General features: G+C 34.7%; 1 pseudogene; it reads left to right on the top strand.

Annotated features, from left to right (window-relative positions):
- LOC109073662 overlaps window positions 1-20,489 on the top strand; it is a 44,417-nt pseudogene that overhangs the window by 18,721 nt on the left and 5,207 nt on the right.

The following is a 20,489-nucleotide window of genomic DNA, read 5'->3' as shown; positions in this document are numbered from 1 at the left end:
TAAGTAGTTTTGAAACCAGTACTTTTACACTTTCACTCTGAGTAAAAAGCTTGTTGATAATTTCAACTTCTACAAAAGTCTTTTTAAACCCTAGTATCTATACTTCAACCAGATTAACAAAAAAAAAAGATTTGGGCTGACAGTCTATAAGTTAGACTGGAAAAATGCAAGTCATCCCTTTGTCAAAATCTTAGATGTTTTCAAGACGCGGTTTTATTTCTTGCTATTGCTGCATCTCTTTCTGCTTGTAACAGAGGGTGATCCGGTTCTATGTCAGAACACCGCTCCTGGACGATGCTTGGTACTTTGTGATCACAAGTCGACTGACACGAAGAGAAGAGATTGTTGAATAAATTCATTATTTAGTATATTTATTGTGGACAAAAACGTATTCTTGTGACTTCATAAATTTACGGTTGAACCACTGATGTCACATGGACTATTTTAACGACGTCCTTAATACCTTCTTGGGCCTTGAACGGCCGTTCCCTTGATGTCTATAGGTCATAAAGCCAATGATTTCATTAAAATATCTTAATTTGGGTTCTCCTTGTATTTGAAACAACATGAGGGTGAATTTTCACTCTTTGGGTGAACGCCTTTTAATTCAAAGATTTCTCATCTTATTTTAAACATAAAAAAAATATCATTAGAAATACAACCATATCAATTAAAAAAATCAAACTACCAAATATATTACAATATATCCAAATGTAGCTTCTTTTCTCGCTGTGCACTGTCGAACTTACAGCCATGCTATTGCACAAGCATTTCTGGACTCCATACCTTACAAACACACCTGGTGAGGGTTGTACCGCTTTCCGCCTATGGACCAGAAACCACCAGTCTCTCACGCTCCATCTCCATCCTTAGCAATTAGACTCGTTTCCAGGAATGACCTCTGCCGGTGCTCAATTATTATTGGTATTGGGAAAAGGTGTAGCTATGTCTAATCCTGCATTTGTCCATCTGGTATATAAGAACATAGAAGCTTCCCAGAGGGGTCAAGTTGATGGATGGCATAAGGTCATCACTGCTAGGAAACGGAGCATTAGATCACTCAATATAGGACCTTTGAATGCAGCTACACGAGAATCTCCCAAATGATTGATTGAATGGATTGGCGGCTAGCATTATGTTCACGCATATAAAGCAAATGTTTAATTTATAAGCTTTCTGCTTCCTCTGAAGGACAGGAACCTCTTTGCATTATTAATTGTGCTATAATCACGCACCTTCCACACACACTTCACCACCTCTTAAAGAACATAAGGCAATTTCTTAGAATATATGTGGGTTTCCAGCTAAAACCAATCCAGGATCAATAAGCAGATGGTCTATGTTCTGACCTTGAGATGTCTGTCTCATTGATCTCTGCCTTAGTCAGCTTTATCATTCACGCTTTCAATAACAAAACCACAACATCTTGTCTACCAATAATAAAATACATTTATTAGTTATTCTAAAGAGCACTATTGTACACTTTGTGGTTTTAGGTGCTTATCAGATGGTATCAGATCATGAATATGAGCCACCGTCATGTCCCATTAATTTTTTTTTTTTTTTTTTAACGCTAGTAAGAAGCTAAATTTGCTGAGACATATTTATTTGCTACATTATGTAACATTAAAATTAAACTCCACTTGAAAAGTAGCTAAAGGTTTAAACACTTCAAACACTTCATTAAATGTCTTGACCTTCTGTATCTAACAGTTAATTATACAACGATTATGAAGATTCTCCCAATCGATCCTTTAGTCAATCAATTACTCAAACAAACAATAAATAAATGTGACATCTAAAGTTAAACTTGACGTTAATTGAATTCTTTTGTACACAGCATGATGGATAAATTCATTTGCATTTTCTCATTTACACATTATAAAGTTCACTATAGTGTCAGACTCAAGTATTCAGTAATTTTGGCCAGGTTATTGTAAGAAGGAAACATCAATCAAATATTTTCTTTAATTTATAGGGAAGCCAGGAATTTCTATCAATAACTACAAATAACAAAGCCCAACTTAGGCTAATTTTTTACCAATTTTTTTTTTCTTATTATTTTTTATTTATTTATTTTCCTTCATGAAAAGAAAAATGACCCAAACAAGACTGTATTGACAATAGAAATAAATAAATAAACAAAACTGAATAGAAAATAAAAAATCACCTACTTTCCTGTCTCTACTCTCGCTATTAAGTAAAAATAAAAACAAGAATTCCAATAATTATAAAAGCATGACTAGCCGAGGTTATCCTTTCACTGGCATTTACTGAAGAAAAGTTCTTCAAGCCATATTTTGTGTCCAATTCATGGAAATGCTAAATTGCAAACCCAAAGACGGTGGAACTTCTGAATCATGCATCAACATTTGCATGGAAGCATTAAACGTCAGTTTGAGCAAATCAACGGCATGATCCGTGGCCTTTGTTACCAAGTGCCTGGAGATTGGGTGTGGGGTGGAGATGAAGAACCGCGCCAGCTAATGATCATGCATGACTGTAATAAATAACAGCATTCAGTTGCATAGAGGGCTTCGGACCGTCATCTCATCTGCTCCGAGCTTTCACAGCGGCCAGCTGTTGAAACCACCACATGCGGCTCCGCGAGCGGAAGTTCTTTATTAAAGGCGCATTGTGAAAGTGCTTACCCCTTGATGAAGCGAGGCGGCTTGAAGGACTGAGTCATGCTATCTCAGCATCATTGCCCGGCATTCATTCCTGAACCCGTTAGAGATGTCCTCAGTACAGAACATCCGTAGATTTATTTTCAGAAGACATGTATGGAATGGTGGAAGTGATGTCAATTAACAAATACTATACTAAAGAGTCCCCTGTGAAAAAGAAGTACAGTGTTACATACTTTTAAAAATAGTACTTATTACAGAAATAATATTCTTAATTTATTTTAGATGCTTAACTGCATGTTAATTTCAATTAAACAAAAATGTATTTTATTCAATGCAGTTAGATACCCACTTAAGTAGTATATCTTTAAATGTAAGTTTATAAACATGTGTATTGTCTTTGATTTATGGTTAAAAAGTTGTGTCAAATGTACTAACAAACATTGATGGGAAGCTAAAATAAACCTTAACGTCATTTCTATTGAAGCGTTGTATATTTAAATATAATTATAATAAATATAATTGAAAAAGAATTACACATTTGTAATGAGTTTGCAATTTAGCAAAATAAAAATATAAAATAAAATATATATTCATTTTAAGTGTAAAACTACATTAAAAACTAGTTAAAATTATAATCAAGTATGTGCTTTAGTCAAAAAATCAAAATAACTACTGTTTAAAGTATTACAAAAGCTTGTAAAAAAACAATTATATGAATTGTACTTTACAGTAAAATGTATAATTTGAAAGTACACTAACATGGCCTTTTATTTCATTAATATTATATTATCTGCAAGTACAGTTTTTTTAATAATTACTTTTTTGATATTTTAATACACTAAATGTGAACAGTAAGTAAAGAATTAAGCACACTTAATTTTAATAAACGGTAAACATGTATACCATGTTTTAGGATGAACCTGGGAGTACATGAAAAGTAAAAAAAAAGTACAAACGTAATATGACATTAACATGGTTTTCTCAACCTAAAGAAACTTAAATAACAAAAATATAAATATTGTTTGGTACGGTACTTTTGATTCATTCATCTAATGAAATTAAAGATTTAAGATTAATGCACGGTTCCCAGTAACTCAGCACAGATGCTGTGGTTGTCATCAGGTATTCCATGCCTCAGAAATAATTTAAACAGTATACTATGAATAATGCAGATACTTGTACAAGTACTATTATTAGTATATTAGTACTACTTCGTTCACGGGCCCCTCTTTTCTGCTGCTTTGTGTTTGTACACTTCCCTGACCTGGGCACTATCTGGTTCCTGTATTCCTCTGTCCAATCACAGCAGTTTGATGTGAGTTTTTGACTGACAGCCACTAATAGGGTTTCTCTGGTAATTCCACCACACATGGTGTCGGATGGCCATAGGCATGTGTGAATTCCCTCTGCCGGTCGTGATTGAACTGCAGTGTTTATCAATCTCTGAGAGAGTGTGTTGTGTGCGGTTGGTGTGTTTTGGGGAGACAATGTGTTCAAACACTCTTTGAAAGGTCCAATCCTACTCTGCTTTCTTTTTCTCTTCGATCTTAACACAAAGACTTTCAAAGATGTGCAGAGGAGAAAACGACATGTTACATAAATGGGGTGCTTTCTTTGAGAATGACGAAGAAAAAAGTGAGCTGCAGGGGGGTTATAGACACTCACAAAAAAAGAAAAGAAAAAAAAAAAAAAATGAAAGCGGGAGGCATTAAGATAAATCTTCCAGGGACTTTATGTAAAGGTAAATAATAAATGCTTTTTTGGCCTCGGCTTGTTGAGTGGATGGAGCCCCTGAAGGGGTGTGTTGTAAGAAGTGTGTGGAGTGACTGCCCTGCGAGCTTTGAAGAGGAGGTGTGTTTTTGTGTGGATGGTGTCGTGAGTGATGAGGAAACACTGTTCTCAGGTTACACTCCAGAGGCTAGTGCCCACAGGACACAGATGAGCCGACGGCACGACAGTACCTCTCACAAACAGTTTCACCGGGGAAATGGTCTTTATTTTGCTGCTTTTAAAGGAATAGTTCACCCAGGAAATTATTCTCATCATTTTATTCAGCTTCCTCTATTCGTCCTTAATATGACTTTCTTTTCTATCAAATACAACTAAGATAGTCTTGATTGTGTTTTTAGCTGGAAATGTGGGGTGACCTTTTTTTCTCCTTTTTTTTCAATTAATCTTTTTAAAGTATGGGGAATGTGTGTACTTTTGCACAAGTGAAATTAAGAATTTGTTACCTCCGATTAGTTAAAACCGTGATTCATGTTTTTACAGATTTGCTTGCGTGTTGTAGGGGTAAATTCTACATCTAAGGTCTTTCAGTTTATGCAAACTGATCATAACTGCATCACCACATTTAGAATAAATACATGATCATCAACTACTGCATTTAATTTATAAAAATAACAATCCATTGTTCTAAAAACACATAGTCCTTTTTTCGTTTTATATGCATTGTAAGCATATATTGTAAAAAACAATAAAGGCACTTGAGACCCTGCTAGTTTGTGAAAACACCTTTAAGAGGCTGTAACTATATTCATAGGAATGGCTTATTTGCGTAATTTTGGATGATGCTGCTAATAGCCCTTCATAACAATCATTGTGGTACTTTAAACATCCGATCGCAACCTTTCACATCATATTACCCACCACAATCTTCTGAAACAAGCAAGGATATATCACTTGTGATTCCCACACTCAGCATTGATTATTAATGGAGAGTTACAAACAAGGGGAAGGAAAGAGAGAGCGGGTTTTGTATGCCAGTATGCACTGGCATTTACCTCTAGTTTTGCTGAGGTAGGGAACAGGCAGTCAGGTGCTCTCTCATCACCTGGGCCTTGTAGACCTTATCGTTTGTATGGATTTATGTGTTTGTTTGTTTTTTATTTTATTTAAGAGGACATTTTAATGCTGTGGTAATAGTGTCCCACATTTGCACTTAAAAACATACCATCCACATTTACATATTCACATATTGCAGTATTCACCCAATGTTTCAACTTGTCACTCCTTTTATTAAAAAAAAAAAAAATGAAAGAAAAGAAGGAAAGAAACAAGAAACAGGTCTGTGGTTGCAGCGTGAGGCATTTCAAATTTATTAACAACTCATTAATTATTCAAATGTTGATGAATCCTTTTCCAAAACGATGGAGCAAACAATATGCGCCACCTTAATAGCCTTTCTATGAAATTCCAATTTGTGTGGCCATGAAAAACCCTGAAAATGGACCCTTAAATGATGGAGAACAATTTTACAGCTCGGCAAGAAGAATTAATGTAACTGCTTTTATACAAATTACAAGCCTTACGTTTCTGTGAAGTTCATATCCATCTTCCATTGTAATTGTAACTTAAAGGGATGTGTTTTTTTTTTTTTTTTTGATAATTATGCCAACAACTATAAAAACTATTTATATTTGGATTTATGGTTATCTTCTATATTAATACCTTTATTCAGCAAAAAAAAAAATTGTTTTCAAAATTATTATTTTTTTTCATATTCCACAAAAAAAAAAAAATCTGATATATTGACACCACTGGAAATATTGGAAGACTGCTGAAAATTCAGCTTTACCATCACAAATAATAAAGTGACCTTTTAATCTAAAACAGTTATTTTAAATTGTAATAAGGTTTGATAATATTACTGTTTTTACTATATTTTTGATAAAAAAATAAACTAGTCTGGTGATCGTAAGAGACTCAGAAACAACCAGTATACTGATCCAAAACTTTTTGAAAGCTAGTGTTACACCACTGTTTGAGTATGATTTGTTCCAGATCTACGCCCGCTGGTTAGCCAGTCATAACCAGAGATAATTTACACATAGAAGTATGTATAGAAGGTGGCATCTATTAAAAGAAGACCCACTGTTTATTCTGCGGTTAGGGAAAGGGTGAAAAAAAGGTCATGAGAAAAACTGAAAATTATAACCATTGTGATGCAAGAAAAAAAAAATCTTTAAATTCAAATGTAGAGCCGTTTATGCAGGTGTTTAGATGTACGGATTCATGAATGATGCAGTAACAGGTAAAATTAGTAAGTGGCCTGAACCCATGCAAGTGTGTGTGCTGTGTAGCAGGGTGTGACCCAACAGCATGTTTCTCTGATGGATGAGAGCTCTAGAAAAGTCAGCAATCCCCAAAGATGAGACAAATGCGTCAAGTATGCAGCTGCCTCCATCTGTGCACACCTCGCTCTCTCTCTCTTTCATCTCTCTCTTCTCAATAAGATTCAGTTTTTTCTGGGAAGAGGGAAGGTCTCGTCATTAAGTTCTTTCATCATCACTAAATTTAGAGTGGATGTAAGTGCTCCGGGCAAACCGTGGAAATGTCAGAGCTGTCTCTTTCCTTTTTCCGTTTCGTACTGCCCTGACATTCAGCTAAACCCCTTCACCGCAAGAGTGAGGTTTTGTAGTTTTTTTTTTTTTTTTTGTTGTAAATTTTGTTTTTGTATTTTTAAGGTGTTAGTGTTACAGTAGGTGCTAGACATCATATTTCCAAATGATTTCATAATTATATGTATTCTGTGTATTCAATGTAGTCTTTTGCTAATAATATAAAATATATATTTACCTTTTTGTGTGCCTGTAATATAATACTCACATTATTGTACTTATTCTGAGTCAAACTGGCAACAATGGCTATTTTGGATGTAAATATAGTGCATAGTAAATAGTAAATCACCATTTTAAGCCATTACAGAATAAAAACATACTATATTTATAACAAGATCAAAGGTTAAAAAATATGAAGGTTTAGTGATATCGTTACACTATCGTGTAGTATTGGATAACTCAGTGTTTTTTCTCAACCTGGTTACCGTCTGGCTCTCTGTCGTCTCTCGCCACGGCAACTGCGTTTGTGTGGTTCTCAAAGCCCCTCTGAGGAATCAGCCACTTGAAAGCGCTGTCTGGGTGTTTTGTAACGCTCCGAGCGCAGTGAGACTTCCCGCAGGCATGCAAATATACAGTTCTCGCCTCACCGATCCAGGCAAACGTGGACTTCCGTCGCCCTCCTCTCGGCTTTTTTCCCCCCAGAGTTTGCGGCACATCCTCGTCTGACTCAGAGCTAGGAGCCAAATAACCATGTGCCTGCATCTTTTTCCACTGCTGGGGACACGACCATAATGTTCTGCTAATCGGATATTAGCACGACACGGTTTCCCGAAAGGGGGGTCGTGGCACATCTGCAACACACTGATGGGGATAATTACGCAGCTCAGATGTTTGTTCTTCTTGTCTTTCATGTTTTGGATGGGGCTCTGGTGCTGGACACACATCCACAACACACACACAGAGGTCAGGTTACATTAATTCTCATTGATCTTTTGACTGATGTATGTGTGGATCAAAACTTTCAACTGGCCATCAATGCAAGTCCATGATGCATTGCTGTGAGTGGCATGGAGGAGATGATAGGTAAATACTTTTCTTTTTTTTTTTCTCTCTATGTATACTGTGCACAATGTGTGAATTTTCTATACGTATGGAGCACTTGCAAAGCTAGTACTATTGCAAATATGTGCTGTATACTACCAGAGTGCACTTCTGTAATGCATCCCAGAATGCAATTTGCTTTACTTGACCTTCAATTTTCAGCGTGTCAAATCAGACGTCCCTGCTAACAAATATTTGCACTAAGAACATTGTGCTAACGTTCCCATTAAGTTACAAAAACATTATTTATCAAAGTTCTCTGAACATTCAAAACGTCCTTTAAAAAAAAAAAAAAAGTTTTAAAAACATTAGATTTTATTATTTTGCGAACATTATGGGAACATTACTTTAAAATGTTATCTAAACATTCTAAACAAAAACACACACACACACACACACACACACACACAAAAAGCACACCACACCCACAACAAAACAGCAACAAAGATCACAACTAAAAGGTAATTGGGCATTTTTGAGACATTTATTAAAGAACAGATAATGCTGAATGAACATTCCTTTAATGTTACACTAAAAAAAATGCTGGGTTAAATACAACCTAGTGCTGGGTGAAAATATGGAACAAACCCCAGATTTTTGGGATGTTTGTGACCCAGCGGTTGGGTTACTACACAGAAGGTTGGGTTAAAACATTTAACCCATTTTACCTAACCGCTGGGTCAAAACATCCCAAATCCTGGGTTTGTCCAAATTTCACCCAGCACTAGGTTGTATTTAACCCAGCATTTTTAGAATGCTGGATGAATGTTTGTTCATAACTTTGAACAACCTTGGCAGAATGTTAGCAAAACATCTGAGAATGTTCCCTGGTAGCTGAAGCAGTATAATTTCATCACTTGACATTTTTAAATTCTAAGACATTTTTTACACATAACTGGATTTGAAAGACAAAACAATTGTTGATTACTTCTCTACATCTCAATATTCCACACGTCCTACTTACACTACTGCATGACGTAAGCAGTATCAAATTAGTGTCATGAAAAAGTAGGCAAAAACATTTGGATGATGTATTATTTCTTGCAATATTCTTAAATGCATATCCAATGCATTATTCTATGAGCAACATACAGTAGGCTCATTCGAAAAATGTGCCTCTACCTACATTTTTGTCTAAAAAAAAAAAAAAATACATATACATTATAAGTTCACTGTGGTTTCCAGCTTTCCAGCTTCATTGCAGGTGTCAAATAATGTAAATTAACTATAAAGACTTGTTAGGACATGCTAGGACCTCAAAACACTAATACCATCTTGCTTTATTTCTAAATTAATGCATTTTCAAGTTGCATTATATAACCAGTCACATGTGTATGGCTTTTCAGTTGTAGTAAACTTGCTCGGTAGCTCACCTGGTACAGCATTACACTTGTGCAAAGCAATCAGGTATGAGTCCCATGAAACACAAGTCACAATAAAAGAGCTTAAGGACTTGTAGAAACTGACTAAAATGGTTGCTTCAGCAAAGGCATTTTTCATGTTTGTTTTTGTTAAAGGGATAGTTCATTCATATTCGAAACACAAATTAAGATATTTTTGATGAAATCCGAGAGCTTTCAGACCCTTCATAGACAGCAAGGGTCCTACCACATTCAAGGCACAGAAACATACAGTAGTAAGTACATTGTTAAAATGGTTCATGTGACATCAGTGGTTCAAACATAATTTTACAAAGCTATGAGAATACTTTTTTATGCACAAAGAAAGCAAAAATAACTTTTTTATTCAACGATTTATTCTCTCCTGGGATAGTCCTCTGCCATTATCAAGGGTCTTGTGATGGAGGTTCAGAGAGCTCTCGGATTTCATCAAAAACAATATCTTAATTTGTGTTCCGAAGATGAAGGTCTAACAGGTTTGAAATTACATGAGGGTGGGTAAATAATAACCGAATTTAAATTTTTGGGTGAACTAATCATTTAACACTATCGGTTTAGGAGAGGGTTTAATCTAGGTGATGTGTCATTTTCAAATGTGGTAAAATGTTATCCTTTTAGCACCACACATCGGACATTTAATTTCCACACTTAGAATAATCAGCATAAGAAAACTGTATTCTGTTTGGAATGAAACTTATAATGATTTATGTGCCATTATATAGCATTTTGAAAGTGTCACAAACTGTGCAAGAAGCAGTGTAATATCATTTTGCAGAAGTGTCACCACAGGCACATTTTTCCAATGAGCCTGGGTTGCGCAAAAGGTAACGAGAGAACTTGCCATATTCACAAATTGATATTTGTAGAAATGACCAACTAACGTGACATAATACTGTAGGTCACATGACAATGACAACATGGAAAATATACTGTAGTATATACTGTTTGCGGTCATACTACACTCATGCACACGCTTTGACAGAATGCAAATTTTATACTGCTGAACTATATTATGTGACAACCTTGTAGCATACTACTGTTTAAACTGTATTGTTGTAGACTGTGTATTGTTTCATATACAGTTCGAAAGTATTCAGTATGTAGTATATATAATACAATATGTACTATGCAAGAATTCAATTCTGAGTCTTTAATTGTAATAAAGCTTCCTAAAAACACACTGCATACTCAAAATATACTTTCAGTACGCAGATGCAAACTAGCCCAATGTGTTGCTAGTGTGTTATCCCGTTGTACAAATTTAATGTACTTTCTTTTATCTGTCTGCCAGATACAAACTTCACTACTGAAGGGGGCGATAGAGTTATATTCATGCTTCTGTGTCACTACATCGAATGCGTTATTCAAGTTGTTATACCCGTTGACAGTTTAACTAACTTTCACTTGCTCAGCAAGATTCTCTTCAAACTGCTGCTTCACATTAGTTGACCTGAAAAGGGAAACTGAATGTAGAAGATGACAGTTTATGCTAATGCTCACCCTAGCTTCCCTTTGCAACAAAGCTGAGATGCTGTGCATACTTGCGTTGCGCTATGAATTGCGTTTTGACACATTGCAGGCCTTTGAAACACTGCGGTTCTAGTCACTCCTATAGATATTGCTGACAGGGTACAGGTTCCAACAGTGATGTAACTTTAGTTGAGATGAATATTATGCTGACAATGAAGTCATTTTTGAGAGGAGTGCTGTTTACTCTGCATCAGATATTTATGAGGAGGTGTAAAGTGTTAGTTTTGCATGGTTTGTCAGTGACTGGTTAAAACTGTTCTGCTGGAGGCGTGTGGTACTCCCAGTTCTAATTAAGAGCTGGCTGACTGGATGCTCCCCTGACAACCACAACACACACACACTTCTGCCAAAGGATCTTAGGCAGCTATTACACACACACACACACTACATCTTAAACACAATTCTGCCCCACTGGATGTTAAAATTGCATTTAAATGGGTCATTACGTTTATCTGAGTTTAGCTTTCCACATCCATTCTCCACCCTCTCTCTGACCCTTACAATTGTGCAGTCATTTTTGTCACTGTGCCTTTAAGAAACATCCCTTTTTTATGTTGGTGCCCTAAACACTTGCAGTCCTTCCCCAAGTGCACACTTTGGTGACACACAGAGTAATGACCATCTATCACAGTAATATACACATAAAGAGTGTTAGGGAAAAGTTATGCATTACAGTATTGTGTTACTTAGATACTTTTTATTGAAAGTCATGTGTTACATTCATTTTGTGTTACTTTTTCACATCTGGGATGAGCTTACTTGTTTGTTTTTAATATAAAAAAGTTAATTTTCTGAGCAAATGTAAAAGCCCTTTTACACCTAAAGTGAAGTGAATAAGCCATGAATACTGAATCTGTTTTTGTGCAAGTGAGATGAGAAATGCATGTTCATGTTTAGTCTAAAAGTACAGTAACAATAACCATCATATTTACACATCGCCTCTGCACTTCCGATTTCTCTCAACATGCGGACAGGAGAGCTGTCAGTCAGCATATGGGACAAAAAAGTAACTGGCATTACGTATTTGAAAAAGTAACTTAGATATTTCCTTGTGCGTTTAAAAGTAATGCATTATTTTAATAGTTACTTAAAAAGTAATCTGATTACATAACTCGTGTCACTTGTAATGCGTTTCCCCAGACACTGTGCTTAAATTCACCATTTTGACAAGGTCAGGTTTGACTGGTTAGCATTAGGAGTTAGCACCTGCTGGTAGATGCCATAACTTCACCATTCGGATGCTCCAGACCAGGGCTGTATTTCCCAAAACATCATATGCCCAAGTACATTGTAAAAACCATTGGTGCTAATATATTAGTTTATAATGGTCTTGGGAAGCAGCCCAGGTATGTTATACCTCTTTGACTGCTTCATAAAATAGTATTGATGGATAAGGAGCTGCTAATCTGATGGGAGGGCTAAAGCTTTCTGAAACAGTGAACCATACTTCACAAAATAACACTGCGCTCGAAACACAGAGGACATCTGCTGGAGACACGAGTAAATGCAATGGAAAGACTTGGGATCAAAGTAGCTACAATGACACAATGCTTTGAAAATTAAGTATTTTATTTAAGAGTTAATACATGTTTTTTTTTTTTTATGTTGTGATAACAGTTATGAAAGGGCAACCGAATGTCTATAACTGAAGGATTCAAAGTATTATTCTGGTTTCTTTTACAAAAAAAAAAAAAAAAAAAGATTTCAATTTTTCAAAAATGTATCATTTGTAGACCATCTACATGTCTTTATATATAACAAAAAATAAAAATAGAATTATTTCTGTTTTGCCTTGTTATATGTTTTGGTGGTAAGACTTTTAAATAGTAGTTGTCTTTATCTTTATCTAATTTCAATTGGATAAAATATAGTCTCACCCTTAAATGAGTTACCAATGCTGAACAGCTTCTCGTGTTGACTTTAAATAGCAGAATAAATATTTGATGATGTGCATCTTCACTATTCGATCATGTCAGCCTAGTAGATTTGTGTGGTAGCTGTAGAAGTGTGTTAGAGAGCTGTGGGGGTCTGCAGGAGCCCCCCTACGGATGTGCCTCTGTGTCTGTCATTAGTTTTCCTCAACTTAATTAAGACAGAAGAGTCTGTGCTGGAGCAATTAATCTGCTCGGAATCATTTTTCCATAATAAATCCAATAATAGAGCTTCCTGAGAAGTGAGCAGACTGTTGTTATTAGATTACACACAGAGCGTCGCATCACTGTTTGCACATCGAGAGATTGAGCGGAGGCCAGGACGGGGGGGACAGAGGGGGCGGCACAGCTGTGAGGTTCTGCTTCAATTACAGTTCACCTTTAGTGTCTCTCTCTCTCTCTCTCTCTCTCTCTCTCTCTCGCTGGATGCAACGGAACTGCTGTGATGTGCTGGAATTCTCAGTTAGATTCCTTGGCATCTGACGGGTTTGTTTGGAGAACTATGACAGATAAGGATGATGGATGGAAAGATCAATGAAAGCGCACATCACTGACACATCATAGAGATTGTCTGCATTTTGTAATAGGTTTAAGGCTTGATGCAAGTCTGGATGGAGTGATGAGCAAAGAAATGAAAAGTGAATTTCTGGTTTATGTACCTTCAGGTGTCCTCAGAAAAAAAAAAGAAAAAGAAAAGAAAAGCTGCTGATAGGATGTTAGTTGTCCATTAGTTCCTTATACAAATTCAACAATAAAGGGATGTTTAAATGTGTCATTTTTTGTTTGTTTGTTTATTTATTTGTAAATTAGTGTGTGCAAATATAATGTTATTTTAGTATAATCCAAAATTATTAAAAAAAAAAATGCAATGAAATTTGACAGCTGGACGAAGCATAACAGAATGGTACATAATGTGCTGCTCATGGTGCAAGATGCTAAAAAACAGTGAGAAAATTTTATTTTGCTACAAAAAGGTTGCAGACATTATTATATACAGGCCTTTTATTATGTACATATATACAGGGCTTTTTTCAGCAAATATTATTAATTAATGAGTATATGTAATTAATTAGATTTTCTAGTTTCTTCTATCGCAGCTTATTAAACTGTGATTATTTAGTTATGGTGTTCTTTTACGATAACATCTAGACTATATTATCCCTTACTTACACTTTTTCTAGTGTAACTAAAGAAAAATAAAACTATTTTTTCATCCATCAGTCAAGGACAAAACAGTAGCTGTCTCATATCAAACATCCTCTTATCTGAATAAATAGATATCCAGATATTAAAATAAATGCATATTCCATTTAAGTGCCTATTAATTATCTTCTAGGTGGTGATTCTGTACTTCCAGCCGAGTGTTTTCCGTTGTATACTACTGCGATGGGTTCGTCTGCTCGGATTTGCCACGGTCTATGGAACGGTCACCCTCAAACTCTACAGGTACGACATTTATTACATTCTAAAAGATGAGTCACTCTTCCAGATACCTGAAGAACTTGCAGTGTTGTTGTTATTTTGGTCACAGTCTTAGTTATAATGAATTGTTTTGATTGATACAGATCTTAATCCTAGGAATGGCTAGAATGAGATATTGAGAATGACTTATGTGAGTGGAGAATGACACACTGCAGTCCGTGATAGTTTTGAGATTGATGCCTCTGTGAAATAGATAATCTGTTTCAGACAAACACACACACACACACACACACACACACACACACACACACACACACACACACACACACACACACACACACACAAAAATACTCATGCACCTGTACACACAATAACACACCCACACATGCTGGATGACTCACAGACCACAATGTTATTAAATGTCACAACTTGCACTTTCCTAATATGGCCGATGAGGTGGAACCTGCTGAGATCTTTGCCATTTCAGAATCAACCCTGAAAAAAACAATAAGGCTGGATGGGTGTCAGGTAGCAGATTGGATAGTGGGCGAGAGAGCCAAAGGCTGGGCTACAGAGACTGAACAGTCAGCTAGATTACATCTGTTCCTCAAGGGCTTTAACCATTACTAAACCAAAATAGAAAAATATTGACAGCAACTTAAAATTTTGCATACAGTATTGCATTACAAAACTGTTCATTTTAAATTATAAACACTTCTTAATATTAAAACTATATATATATATATATATATATATATATATATATATATATATATATATATATATATATATATATATATATATATATATATACAGTAGTCAACATTTGAAGTGGATCAAAACCTTTCATCAAAGTTGTCCTAAAACTTAAAAACAAAATGCACTCTTGTCTTAGGACAACTTTATGAACACTTCAAATGTTGACTCCTGTGTATATATATATATATATATATAATATATTAGGGCTGTCAAATGATTAATCACGATTAATCACATCCAAAATAAAAGTTTTGTTTACATAATATATGTATGTGTACAGGGTATATTTATTATGTATATATAAATACACACACATAAATTATGTATTTAGAAAATATTTACATGTATATACATTATATATTTATATTCTTATATTTTATATTATATATAAATATATTTAATATATAAACAAAACATATTCTTCTAAAAAAAAAAAAATGATGTGTGTGTAATAAAAAAAAAAAAAAAAAAAAAAAAATAATAACAAAAAAAATATTATGTAAACAAAACTCTAATAATCGATATTAATAAATATTTACAAATTATTTGACAGCCCTAATATATATATATATATATATATATATATATATATATATATATATATATATATATGTGTGTGTGTGTGTGTGTGTGTGTGTGTGTATTTATAGTTGTCTGCTAAAGTATATATATAATATATATATTCCTAAAATGTCTTTTTTAACTAAATATATTATTTTATAAACACTATTATGCAATTTCAAAATTCTGAACTGCATGACTTTGTATAAATGAGAAATTTGTGAAAATGAGATATCCTCAGTTGTATTGAATGTGCCTGTACTTAATTGTAATTTTGTCATTCCAAAATTATATTTAAAGTTAACATATTATAAATGTACTACATTTCCACTTCATCATTACATGTGTGTTGAGCTGCACGGTTCTGGATAAATTGAGAATCATTAATTTTTATGTTTGAAATCACAATTCTCCTATGATTCTGAATCATGCAAAATAACATAATTTGCTAGAGGCTGTGACAAAATATTAATTTCTGCAGTCTATTTAAAAACGTTTAATTAATTTGAATAAATTATACAAAAAAATGTTTGAATAAATGATTCAGTGACTCACTTATAAATATTTAAATCCTAGTATTTCAGTCATAATATGAATGTTGTAAGACAAATTATCCTGTGTTGTTTAAAAGGCTTTTTGTGAAACGGTTTCATACCTAAAATATATATATATTTTTTTACGATAATAGCACAGCTCTATGTGTAATTGCAAATGTATATTTAAATACATGACATATAGCTAAGTTTCAATAGAAATTGCATTAAAGTATATTTTAGTTTCAACATAAATTCTTGTTAGTACATTAAACAGAAACTTTAATCACTTCAAAAACAATAGAAATAATTATATATAAATATTTTATTAGTGCTGGGCAATTAATCACATCCAAAATAAAAGTTTTTGTGTAAATAATATAAGTGTTATGCATGCAAATACGCACGTAATAAATATACACATATGTACACAAAAACTTTTATTTTGGATGTGATTAATCATTGCCCAGCACTAATAAATATACATAAGCATCATAGTGCACAAGGAGACACTGGAGAATACTTATTCTTGGAATTTAATTTTTTACAATCAACAAAGGTTAACACTCAGGTATGACATTTGTACCACAATGTTTAACAGCAGACGAAGGAACTCAACACAGGGAACACTATTTAAACACATGACAGGATAATGGGATGACGAGACACACCTGGGATCAAATGAACTAATAACTCAAACACAGCTGGAGACAAATTCACATGACGAGGACAGGAACAGGAAGGACCAAATAAGGAAAACAGGAACATACATGTGACAGTAAGGTCTTAAGTGAGTCAAAAATACTCTACTGTAACTGCTTATAAATTAAAACTATAATGTATGCAAATGTTATTGCAATTAACATGCAGTATACAAAAACATTACATTTGATTTGCACTATGTAATCACACTTAATTGTTACAAGGTTACTTGAGGCACCTAGATGAATTGTTATTTTGATTTTGGTCATCACATCAAACATTATACTTTAACTTTGTTATCCCTATTATATTTAATATAATGTTCAGATTCAAATAGACTATTATTAAATAAAGACTTTAGATGCTAAAAGGAAGGTCAGCATATAGTGGCTCTCTGATGCACTTTTCTTACTCTTATACAGACTTTATTTCCTGTGAGACCTTGCAGCATTAGCCTATCCTGATTTAGCTGCTGTGAAACCTTTTAAGCACAGTTAAACTTTATATTATCCCTAATTTCCAATTAAGGTAAGCATCCTATAAAGTGTCAGTGCTGTATGTTCTACGACTAGTTCATCAGGGGTAAAGTATGATTTAAAAAGATTCACTACATCGTTAAGCTACATGCCAAAATGTCTGCTTAAAATCGTTGTGAGAAAACAAATAACAGGAGGTACCTAGACCTAAATGGCCACAATGTATTATAATTTACTGAATGGTTTAGACAACAAAAATAGAAAATGAACAGTGGACAGCCTGTTTGGTGGGTTCTGGGGATCTGGCCTGCAGTAGGATAGGATGAAGGTAGCCTGACTTCGTCATACTCATCCCGTCCAAAAAATGTTGTGGGCGGGGTTCGGGCTGGCACCCAGGCTAGGATGAAGGAGGATCTTGCACCGAACGTGAAATGTGGGCTAGAGGGTATGATATATGCTGGAAATGCCAAACGACTTAATGGCTTTTGTAATTAGGCAACAGAAATGAATGACTTCTGTTCGGACAGAAATGGGATGATGCTTCACTAGGGTGAAAAATAACACTTTTTTTACTAGACGCATATTAAAGGGGTATAGATGCCACTTTATCAATGTGACATAAAGACAAATGGTGATAATGAGAAGACTGTATGCTATGGCCATTTATAAGTTTGTTTGACATTGAAATCAAAAATTGGTCCACATCCAAAGAGAAGAATGTATATATTATGATGTCGAATGAAATCAAAATTGACCTTTTTTAATGCACAGTCATGTGTAATTCTTCAGTTATATTAAAAATAAAACAACATTTTCCAATCCCATGTAATTTCCAGTATGGAAGTGGTAAGGATACAGTGATTGTTGTCATTGTTTTCCAGGGTCCTCAAGGTGTTCCTGTCACGTACAGCCCAACGGATCCCCTACATGACCAGCTGGAGAGTGTTACGTCTACTGTGTGTCATCCTGCTGATTGTGTTATGGTTCGCAATAGCCTGGACCGCCGCTGTTTGTCAGAATCCAAGCAGACATCTCGCTCTCATCAGTGTGGGCTTCACCACTGATGGGCTTCAGTTCAGCATGTGTCTGCTGGACCGCTGGGACTACATGATAGCTGTGGGTGAGTGAATCTGTTACCTAAGAGTTTCCTATATGAGTATTTGGCATTTTAATGAGCACAGGCTGGAATAAATTGCTAGTGGATCAAACAGTCTGGATAAAATGCTCCCAAATATGGATACTTTTTTAATGAAAGAAAATATACATAATCTCTTCAGGGGACTGCTTAAAGTACACAACAATTAAACGAATGGCTCATTCACTCACCTTCATGTCAAACCAATATTTTCATCCTTGGAACACAAAAAAACAGTATTTAGCAGAATGTTCCCGCTGCTCTTTTCCATATAATTAAAGTGAATATATATTGCAATAAGAGCATCGCCAATGTAGTCCATACATTCACTTTTTTTTTTTTGTATCTTTCTATGAATGGCTAACTTCTTATTCAAAAATTACACATCTCTTGCGAAAAAGAAGTGTGATTAAATGAAAAAGAAGTACATTTAAAAATGTACAATGTAATATTGTTATCAGTGTTAATCAGTATTACATTTAGTTAATTTAATTTAAATACACTAAAATGCAACATTACAATGTGTAATTACAAATATATTTAAATACATGACATACAGTTTGAATAGAAATTATATTAAAGTATATTTTTGTCTACCATAAATGCTTGTCAGTGCATTTAGCAGTAAACTTTAACCCTAATTTAAAGACAATAGAAGTAATTTTGAAAATACATGTCAAAAAACACTCAAGTTCAGCTAACTGCATTTAATAAAATTGGACCTAGAGTATTATTAATATGTATTTTAAAATAAAATAGTGCTTAATTTGTCAGTAAGTGAGGACAGAACTTTAATCTGTTCTTGTTCCAAACATCTACAGCTAAAATATTGAGTCCTGACAGTTGAAGTGCATCCATGTTTTTTTAAAAAGAAAGTGAAACAGTATACATTTTGCTATGATAAATATTTCAAATATCAGTATTCTGTATTCTACACGCAAAAGTAGTTATTTTGCATTGTGTTAAAATGCCTAAACAAATAATGAATCAAGCTAGATTATACTAGTACCTTACTACCTTTTTTTATTATTGTTATCATTATTATTATTATATTATTGTTAAACATAACAACCGCAGTAGACCAGTACAGGTCATCATGTTCATAATACAAGCCAAGAAAGTGATGAATCAAGGCTGCCTTGGCACTAATTGCAGACACATAGCGAATCTCACAGGAAGCATCAATCGGGCTGTGACGAATCGAATTCAGCACAAATGTTTATCCTGATGTCTTATCCTCAAGCATGGCAGATTGGAAAGTGCCCAGTCTAACACCTGGACCAGTAAGCGTCACATTGATGATGACAGATTTTCACTGGGGAACACATGTTTATTGATGTCAGGCCAGCTGACTGGCTGACATTGTATAGGATGTGCCAATAGGGGATGGGGAACTATAAAACTTTGGATTGCCCTCCACAGCTTCATTTGCAATTGTCTGTCAAGAGGTGTCCAGAGAACGCAAGCAATCTAGATGGCGTTTATTGCATTTATTGAATACCTTTTTTCTCTATCATTCTAGTATTTTCAATCTAGTGCTATATTGGTTTGTAACAGGAAGAGTTTTGACAGCCACATCATTCTCGGGTTGATCTGGGAACTGGCAGGTCCCAGGTACTAGTCAGTTTGGTGTTAACTCTATACTTCTTCTCTCAAACAGCTGAGTTCCTGTTCCTCCTGTGGGGTGTGTATCTGTGTTATGCGGTGAGGACCGTCCCCTCAGCGTTTCATGAGCCACGCTACATGGCCATCGCAGTGCACAATGAGCTCATCCTCTCTGCCATATTCCACATTTTAAGGTGAGTGGCTGCCACCAAGAACTTCCTCCTTCTTCTCAAACATCTTCATTTTAAGCCACACCCACATTAAAAGATACAAATAACTTGCAACAGATACAGTTATTGTTGTCTTTGCTGCACACCCCTAATAATAACTCACTGGTCGCTCTTTTCCGTGCAATTACAATGAA

The sequence above is a fragment of the Cyprinus carpio genome, chromosome B24, assembly GCF_018340385.1.
Source record: "Cyprinus carpio isolate SPL01 chromosome B24, ASM1834038v1, whole genome shotgun sequence".
In the NCBI taxonomy this organism is placed as follows: domain Eukaryota; kingdom Metazoa; phylum Chordata; class Actinopteri; order Cypriniformes; family Cyprinidae; genus Cyprinus; species Cyprinus carpio.
Note: the sequence above shows the minus strand (reverse complement) of the source record. Positions and strands in the feature narration are given on the sequence as shown.